Source organism: Rutidosis leptorrhynchoides, chromosome 11 (assembly GCF_046630445.1).
Source record: "Rutidosis leptorrhynchoides isolate AG116_Rl617_1_P2 chromosome 11, CSIRO_AGI_Rlap_v1, whole genome shotgun sequence".
NCBI lineage: Eukaryota > Viridiplantae > Streptophyta > Magnoliopsida > Asterales > Asteraceae > Rutidosis > Rutidosis leptorrhynchoides.
The window spans coordinates 325,519,756-325,528,470 of NC_092343.1; the positions used below are offsets into that span (position 1 = coordinate 325,519,756).

Sequence of the window (8,715 nt, forward strand, 5' to 3'; positions counted from 1 at the left end):
TCCTACTATTCCCCCCTCCAGAACCTCTTCTTCTTCTTCTTCCGGTTCCTCTTCTTCTGGTTCCTCTTCTTCCGATTTCTCTTCTTCCAGTTCCGTTTCCTCTTCTTCCGGTTCTTCAGGAACTTGTGAATCTTGCCAATATATATTCGACTCTTCGTTATTATTAGGTGAGTCAATGGGATTTGTGCTAGAGGTAGACATCTATCACACAATATCAAACATGTTAAGAGATTAATATATCACATAATATTTACATGTTAATAATATATAGTTTCCAACAAAAATGTTAAGCAATCATTTTTAAAGAAAACACGGTTGAAGTCCAGACTCACTAATGCATCCTAACAAACTCGATAAGACACACTAATGCAAATTTTCTGGTTCTCTAAGATTAACGCTCGGATACTAACTGAAATGTCCCGTTCATATTGATTATAAACGTTCCATATTAATTGATTTCGTTGCGAGGTTTTGACCTCTATATGAGACGTTTTTCAAAGACTGCATTCATTTTTAAAATAACCATAAACTTTATTTTATCAATAAAGGTTTTAAAAATATTACGTAGATTATCAAATAATGATAATCTAAAATATACTGTTTACACACGACCATTACATAATGGTTTACAATAGATATATATTACATCGACATATGTTTCTTGAATGCAGTTTTTATACAATATCATACAAACATGGACTCTAAATCTTGTCCTTATTTTAGTATGCAACAGCGGAAGATCTTAATATTCACCTGAGAATAAACATGCTTTAAACGTCAACAAAAATGTTGGTGAGTTATAGGTTTAACCTATATATATCAAATCGTAACAATAGACCACAAGATTTCATATTTCAATACTCATCCCTTACATAGAGATAAAAATTCATTCATATGGTGAACACCTGGTAACCGACATTAACAAGATACATATATAAGAATATCCCCATCATTCCGGGACACCCTTCAGATATGATATAAATTTTGAAGTACTAAAGCATCCGGTACTTTGGATGGGGTTTGTTAGGCCCAATAGATCTATCTTTAGGATTCGCGTCAATTAGGGTGTCTGTTCCCTAATTCTTAGATTACCAGACTTAATAAAAAGGGGCATATTCGATTTCGATAATTCAACCATAGAATGTAGTTTCACGTACTTGTGTCTATTTTGTAAATCATTTATAAACCTGCATATATTTTCATCCCAAAAATATTAGATTTTAAAAGTGGGACTATAACTCACTTTCACAGATATTTCCTTCCTTGGAAATAAGACTTGGCCACGGATTGATTCACGAACCTATAAATATGTACATATATATCAAAGTATGATCAAAATATAATTACAACCATTTTTATTATGTTTTAAAGATTTGAGTGTATTAAGTCAGCTGTCCTCGTTAGTAACCTACAACTAGTTGTCCACAGTTAGATGTATATAAATAAATCGATATATTATCTTGAATCAATCCACGACCCAGTGTATACACATCTCAGGCTAGATCACAACTCAAAGTATATATATATTTTGGAATCAACCTCAACCCTGTATAGCTAACTCCAACATTACTGCATATAGAGTGTCTATGGTTGTTCCAAATAATATATATACATGGGTCGATATGATATGTCAAACATTTGCATACGTGTCTATGGTATTCCAAGATTACATAATATATTAGAATACATGTATAATACAATATAAGTTAGCTAGGATATGATTTGTATAGATTTGTTAAACATTTCCCGTAGCTAAAAAGATCAAAAATATCCAATCTTGTTTTACCCATAACTTCTTCATTTTAAATCCGTTTTGAGTGAATCAAATTGCTATGATTTCATATTGAACTCTATTTTATGAATCTAAAAATAAAAAGTATATGTTTATAGTCAAAAATATAAGTTACAAGTCATTTTTGTAAAGGTAGCCATTTCAGTCGAAAGAACGACGTCTAGATGACCATTTTAGAAAACATACTTCCACTAGGTGTTTAACCTTGATTTTTGGATATAGTTTCATGTTCATATGAAAAATCATTTTCCCAGAAGAACAACTTTTAAATCAAAGTTTATCATAGTTTTTAATTATCCAAACCAAAACAGCCCCCGGTTTCACTACGACCGCGTATATCCGATTTTATGGTGTTCATCGAACATGTGTTTAGTTGATTTTAAAAGTCAAGTTAGAAGGATTAAATTTTGTTTGCGAACAAGTTTAGAATTAACTAAACTATGTTCTAGTGATTACAAGTTTAAACCTTCGAATAAGATAGCTTTATATGTATGAATCGAATGATGTTATGAACATCATTACTACCTCAAGTTTTCTGGATAAAACTACTGGAAATGAGAAAAATGGATCTAGCTTCAAAGGATCCTTGGATGGCTTGAAAGTTCTTGAAACAGAATCATGACACGAAAACAGTTCAAGTAAGATTTTCACTCGAAATAAGATTGTTATAGTTGTAGAAATTGAATCAAAGTTTGAATATGAATATTACCTTGAATTAGAAAGATAACCTACTTTAAATAACAAAGGTTCCTTGATCTTAGATGATTACTTGGAATGGATTAGAAAGCTTGGAAGTAGACTTGCAAACTTGGAAATATTCTTGATTTTTATGAAACTATACTTATGGAATTTATGAAGAACACTTAGAACTTGAAGATGGAACTTGAGAGAGATCAATTAGATGAAGAAAATTGAAGAATGAAAGTGTTTATAGGTGTTTTTGGTCGTTGGTATATGGATTAGATATAAAGGATATGTAATTTTGTTTTCATGTAAATAAGTCATGAATGATTACTCATATTTTTGTAATTTTATGAGATATTTCATGCTAGTTGCCAAATGATGGTTCCCACATGTGTTAGGTGACTCACATGGGCTGCTAAGAGCTGATCATTGGAGTGTATATACCAATAGTACATACATCTAAAAGTTGTGTATTGTACGAGTACGAATACGGGTGCATACGAGTAGAATTGTTGATGAAACTGAACGAGGATGTAATTGTAAGCATTTTTGTTAAGTAGAAGTATTTTGATTAGTGTCTTGAAGTCTTTCAAAAGTGTATGAATACATATTAAAACACTACATGTATATACATTTTAACTGAGTCGTTAAGTCATCGTTAGTCGTTACATGTAAATGTTGTTTTGAAACCTTTAGGTTAACGATCTTGTTAAATGTTGTTAATCCATTGTTTATTATATCAAATGAGATGTTAAATTGTTACATTATCATGATATTATGATATATGAATATCTCTTAATATGATATATACATTAAAATATCGTTACAACGATAATCGTTACATATGTCTCTTTTCGTAATTCTTGAGTTAGTAGTCTTGTTTTTACATATGTAGTTCATTGTTAACACACTTAATGATATATTTAAATAGCATTTTATCATGTTAAATATAGTGTATCAATATTTTAATATGATACATATGTATTTAGTAGACGTTATCATAACGATAATCGTTATATATATCATTTTCAGTTTCTTAACTTAGTAATCTCATTTCTTATGTATATCACACATTGTTAATATATTTAGTGAGATACTTACTCATCATAATCTTATGTCAAACATATATATATGTCTATATATACCACAACATGTAGTTTTTACAATTTTGTAACGTTCGTGAATCGCCGGTCAACTTGGGTGATCAATTGTCTATATGAAACTTATTTCATTTAATCAAGTCTTAACAAGTTTGATTGCTTAACACGTTGGAAACATTTAGTCATGTAAATATCAATCTCAATTAATATATATAAACATGGAAAAGTTCGGGTCACTACATGAACCGTCAGGGTTTTCGTACTCAACTTGATAGTCTTCAGCGGGTTGCGAGTTGGTACAGTTAACACAGGCCTGGACCTGGTTAACTTGCTGCGGCTACGTCTTCAATTCTCCGAGTTGTTTGGCAAGAGACTCCCTCTTGTCTGTGAGAGATTTGATGGCCTCTGTTTGATTATTAAGTGCGGAGAGCGGCGCAGATGATGAAGTTGTTTCACCACTGTTCCAGTCATAATGATGCATTGTCATGTTCTCGAGCAACTCCCATGCTTCGTTTGCGGTTTGCTTCATTAGATTTCCTAGAGCGGCGACATCGATCGTCGTCCTATGATTTACCGTAAGACCATTGTAGAAGGTGCATATTTGGGCTGACCGTTCTAACTGGTGATTAGGGCATTTCTTTAGCAGCATTTTGAATCACTCCCATGCAGTGTAAAGAGATTCATCATAACTTTGTTTAAAGTTAATGATGTCATTCTTAAGCTTGGTTTGTTTAGAAGGAGGTAAATATTTGATTAGGAATTTAGTGGCCTTCTCTGTCCAAGACGTGATGGAATCTTTTTCCAGTCCTTCGAACCATGTCTGTGCATGATGAGTGAGAGAATAGGGGAACAAGTATAGCCGGATTATATCTTGTCCTATCTCTGGCTGCTTGTTGGAATTCGAAAGAGATATGAATTTATCAAGGTGAGAATTAGGATCGTCATTCGGTAATCCATAGAATTGACAGCCATTTTGGATGAGCTGTATGATGTGATGTTTTAACTCGAACGAGTGTCCTTGAATCTCTGGAAATCTGATCAGTCCTCCTCGACCTTCAATCGAGGGTTTAGTGTTTTCTGCTAAAGTAACGCGTAATGCCATTTGTTTTCTAATTCGTGTTTCCTTGCGTTCTTTAGAGATTATGGCGTCTGGATCAGGTACGAATAACAATGGCCCTGGTCTAGATCGGGTTTGGGTCATACACTGGGTATGCCTCTTTTTGATGTTTTAAATTTTAAGCAGAAAAACTAGGTTCCTAATTTAATCTAAGGCAATCTAAGATTAATCTAAAGTAATCTAAGGTAGTCTAAGGTATTCTTATTCTAAGTTAGTCTAAGGTATTCTAAGCTAAGGTATTCTAATTATCCTAATTATAGACATGTTTTTGGTTCTTGCTACTGATTCCATAGTATTTCGATAACAGAGCTTCGCACGAACTATTCAACAAACCAAGTGGCCAGGCCGACTACGGAGAGGCAGGATCCTTTAGGTTCCAATATAATTGGAGACTTTTCGGAAAATCCAACAACCCGATTCGTGTATAATTGTCTTTCTTAGACACCACCTAAATGTTTGTGAATGAGTTTGATAGAGAGCAGTATTGTCTGATACCAGTTCCCCGGCAGCGGCGCCAAAAACTTGGTTCCCTCTTGATATGACCGAAATGGACGGTTTTATTTAGTGCGATGTCGTCAGGTCATAGCGCGTCAGAGTCAGCCACCAAGAGGGAGGTACTAATTTTAAATTTATATTTAGCGGGACCCAAATCGTGCTACTCCTTATTATGAGTAAGGGAAGTATGACCTAGAGTCGTATTTTTGAGATATCAGTAGAATCGAACCTAAATCTAAAACTTAAGATAATTCTAAGGTGCAGGAGTAGTGGGTGATTACCTAATTTTGGGTTTTCTAGATTAAGTAAGTAAAGTAAAGTAAATACGATAAAATTTGTAATTCAGATAAGGCTAAAACAAGTGCATGCTATGATTTCATCAGTTACTTTGCTGGTATTATGGAATGCTGGCTCATGGATCGGCAGTGACCTTATATTTACTACACTAGTCCTAAACACCCCTGTCATAAGACATGTCACTGGGTAATGAGACAGGCTTGAAGATTCTGAATAGACAGCAACGTCCCTTACCCCTGACGCCCGTGCAGTCTAACTACAGGCATACACATTCAGACGGCTCATCCAATTGAGCGACTCGGTTGGGTGACGTATTAGCATTCTGAAATGGTCTAAACTTTCTTAAGTATAATAGAATACATGGTTTTCCATATCCGAGAGACGCGATGTGCCTTAATGCTTTCGTTAATGATTGGTTTAGAAGATAGTTAGGCCCTTAAAAAGAGTTCAACCTATAAAGAACACCATGGCCAAGTCAAGCTGACTTCCATGAATACGTTCAGTTATCCTAACGGTCTAATCCTTTATGTGTTCGAATAAACAGTTCCTTAATTAACTAAGAATCCCTCAAGTGGGGTGCAATGCCTAAGACTGCGTTATGGTGAAGTGTACTAGTTAACACTAACCGTGTTCCATGGCCCTACTTAGCAGAGGTGCAGCTTACAACAACCGTTGTGCTTCAGTGTGCACGTACGAAGTTTATATGCTTGGTGACTACACAAGCATGGTCTAAGACTGACAATGTACTAGGGGTCTAGTCAGATGTTTCACTACGAAAGAGTCCTCAGTCGGAGTCCAAGGCTCGATGGACTTACTACAACCAGTGTGCCTCAGTCAAACTCACGTTGTATCCGATAGACTTCTCTTACCAAGGGGTGATACAGATAGTGTACTCTGAATCGGGGTTCACGACTTCCCAATAACAGGGCCAATAACTACGTTCTATTAGTTGGAAAAGCGATTGAGTTCAAAGCATAATCGGAAAGCATTTTGACAACATACACAAGCCATAATATAATCTCGGCATTATAACTGATTACGTCATAACATACACTAAAGATAACTACTTGCTAATCATGGCAACAATATCACAAAACATAATAATGGAAGACATTATATAAAGACAAGGGATAGAAGTACCAGTAGATTAAACGAGTTCTGAATACAAAAGTGACAACTTCAAGACTCCATACCGCTCCTAATACAATCTTCAGCGTTCTTCTCCGGGTAATAGGTTTCCCGCACGGAGTCGAAGACCTTGAAAGTATGACTAATATTGTACAAGAGAGAGAAAGAAGTAAATTAAAGTGTGTGTTGAAATGAATGACAAATGCCCTTTAAATTGAAATGTCCCGTTCATATTGATTATAAACGTTCCATATTAATTGATTTCGTCGCGAGGTTTTGACCTCTATATGAGACGTTTTTCAAAGACTGCATTCATTTTTAAAACAACCATAACCTTTATTTTATCTATAAAGGTTTAAAAAGCATTACGTAGATTATCAAATAATGATAATCTAAAATATACCGTTTACACACGACCATTACATAATAGTTTACAATAAGAATATATTACATCAAAAATAAGTTTCTTGAATGCAGTTTTTACATAATATCATACAAGCATGGACTCCAAATCTTGTCCTTATTTTAGTATGCAACAGCGGAAGCTCTTAATAATCACCTGAGAATAAACATGCTTAAAACATCAACAAAAATGTTAGTGAGTTATAGGTTTAACCTATATATTATCAAATCATAATAATAGACCACAAGATTTCATATTTCAATATACATCCCATACATAGAGATAAAATTCATTCATATGGTGAACACCTGGTCACCGATATTAACAAGATGCATATAAGAATATCCCTTATCATTCCGGGAAATCCTTCGAACATGATAAAAACGAATTCGAAGTACTAAAGCATCCGGTACTTTGGATGGGGTTCGTTAGGCCCAATAGATCTATCTTTAGGATTCGTGTCAATTAGTAGATCAGTTTACTAATTCTTAGGCTACCAAGCAAAAAGGGGCATATTCGGCTTCGATCATTCACCCATATAATGTAGTTTCATTTACTTGTGTCTATTTCGTAAAACATTTATAAAACTGCATGTATTCTCATCCCAAAATATGAGATTTTAAAAGTGGGACTATAACTCACTTTCACAGATTTTTACTTCGTCGGGAAGTAAGACTTGGCCACTGGTCGATTCACGAACCTATAACAAATATGTACATATATATCAAAGTATGTTCAAAATATATTTACAACATTTTTAATACGTTTTACTGGTTTAAGTTTATTAAGTCAGCTGTCCTCGTTAGTAACCTACAACTAGTTGTCCACAGTTAGATGTACATAAATAAATCGATATATATTATCTTGAATCAATCCACGACCCAGTGCATACACATCTCAGGCTAGATCACAACTCAAAGTATATATATTTTTGGAATCAACCTCAACCCTGTGTAGCTAACTCCAACATTACTGCATATAGAGTGTCCATGGTTGTTCCAAATAATATATATACATGGGTCGATATGATATGTCAAAACATTTGCATATGTTTCTATGGTATCCCAAGATTACATAATATATTGGAATATATGTATAATACAATAAGATTTAGCTAGGATATGATTAATATAGATTTGTTACCAATTTTCACGTAGCTACAACAAGCAAAAATATCCAATCTTGTTTTACCCATAACTTCTTCGTTTTAAATCCGTTTTGAGTGTTTCAAGTTGCTATGGTTTCATATTGAACTTAAGTTTAGGAATCTAAACATAAAAAATTATAAGTTTATAGTCGGAAATACAGGTTACAAGTCGTTTTTGTAAAGGTAGTCATTTCAGTCGAAAGAACGACGTCTAGATGACCATTTTGGAAAACATACTTCCACTTTTAGTTTAACCATGATTTTTGGATATAGTTTCATGTTCATAAGAAAAATCATTTTCCCATAAGAACAAATTTTAAATCAAAGTTTATCATAGTTTTTAATTAACTAACCCAAAACAGCCCGCGGTGTTACTACGACGGCGTATATCCGGTTTGTGTTTTCCGATTTTAAATCATTAAGTTAGCATATCATATAGATATAGAACATGTGTTTAGTTGATTTTAAAATTCAAGTTAGAAGGATTAACTTTTGTTTGCGAACAAGTTTAGAATTAACTAAACTATGTTCTAGTGATTACATGTTCAAATC

The 8,715-nt window shown here is 33.8% G+C and overlaps 1 non-coding gene across 1 annotated transcript; it reads left to right on the forward strand.

Moving 5' to 3' along the window:
* The first annotated feature begins 4,193 nt into the window (after positions 1-4,193).
* LOC139879025 (small nucleolar RNA R71) lies at positions 4,194-4,299 on the forward strand. The gene has a single exon (XR_011769880.1). It is a non-coding gene; the product is annotated as a small nucleolar RNA R71 (small nucleolar RNA).
* The last annotated feature ends 4,416 nt before the right edge of the window (positions 4,300-8,715 follow it).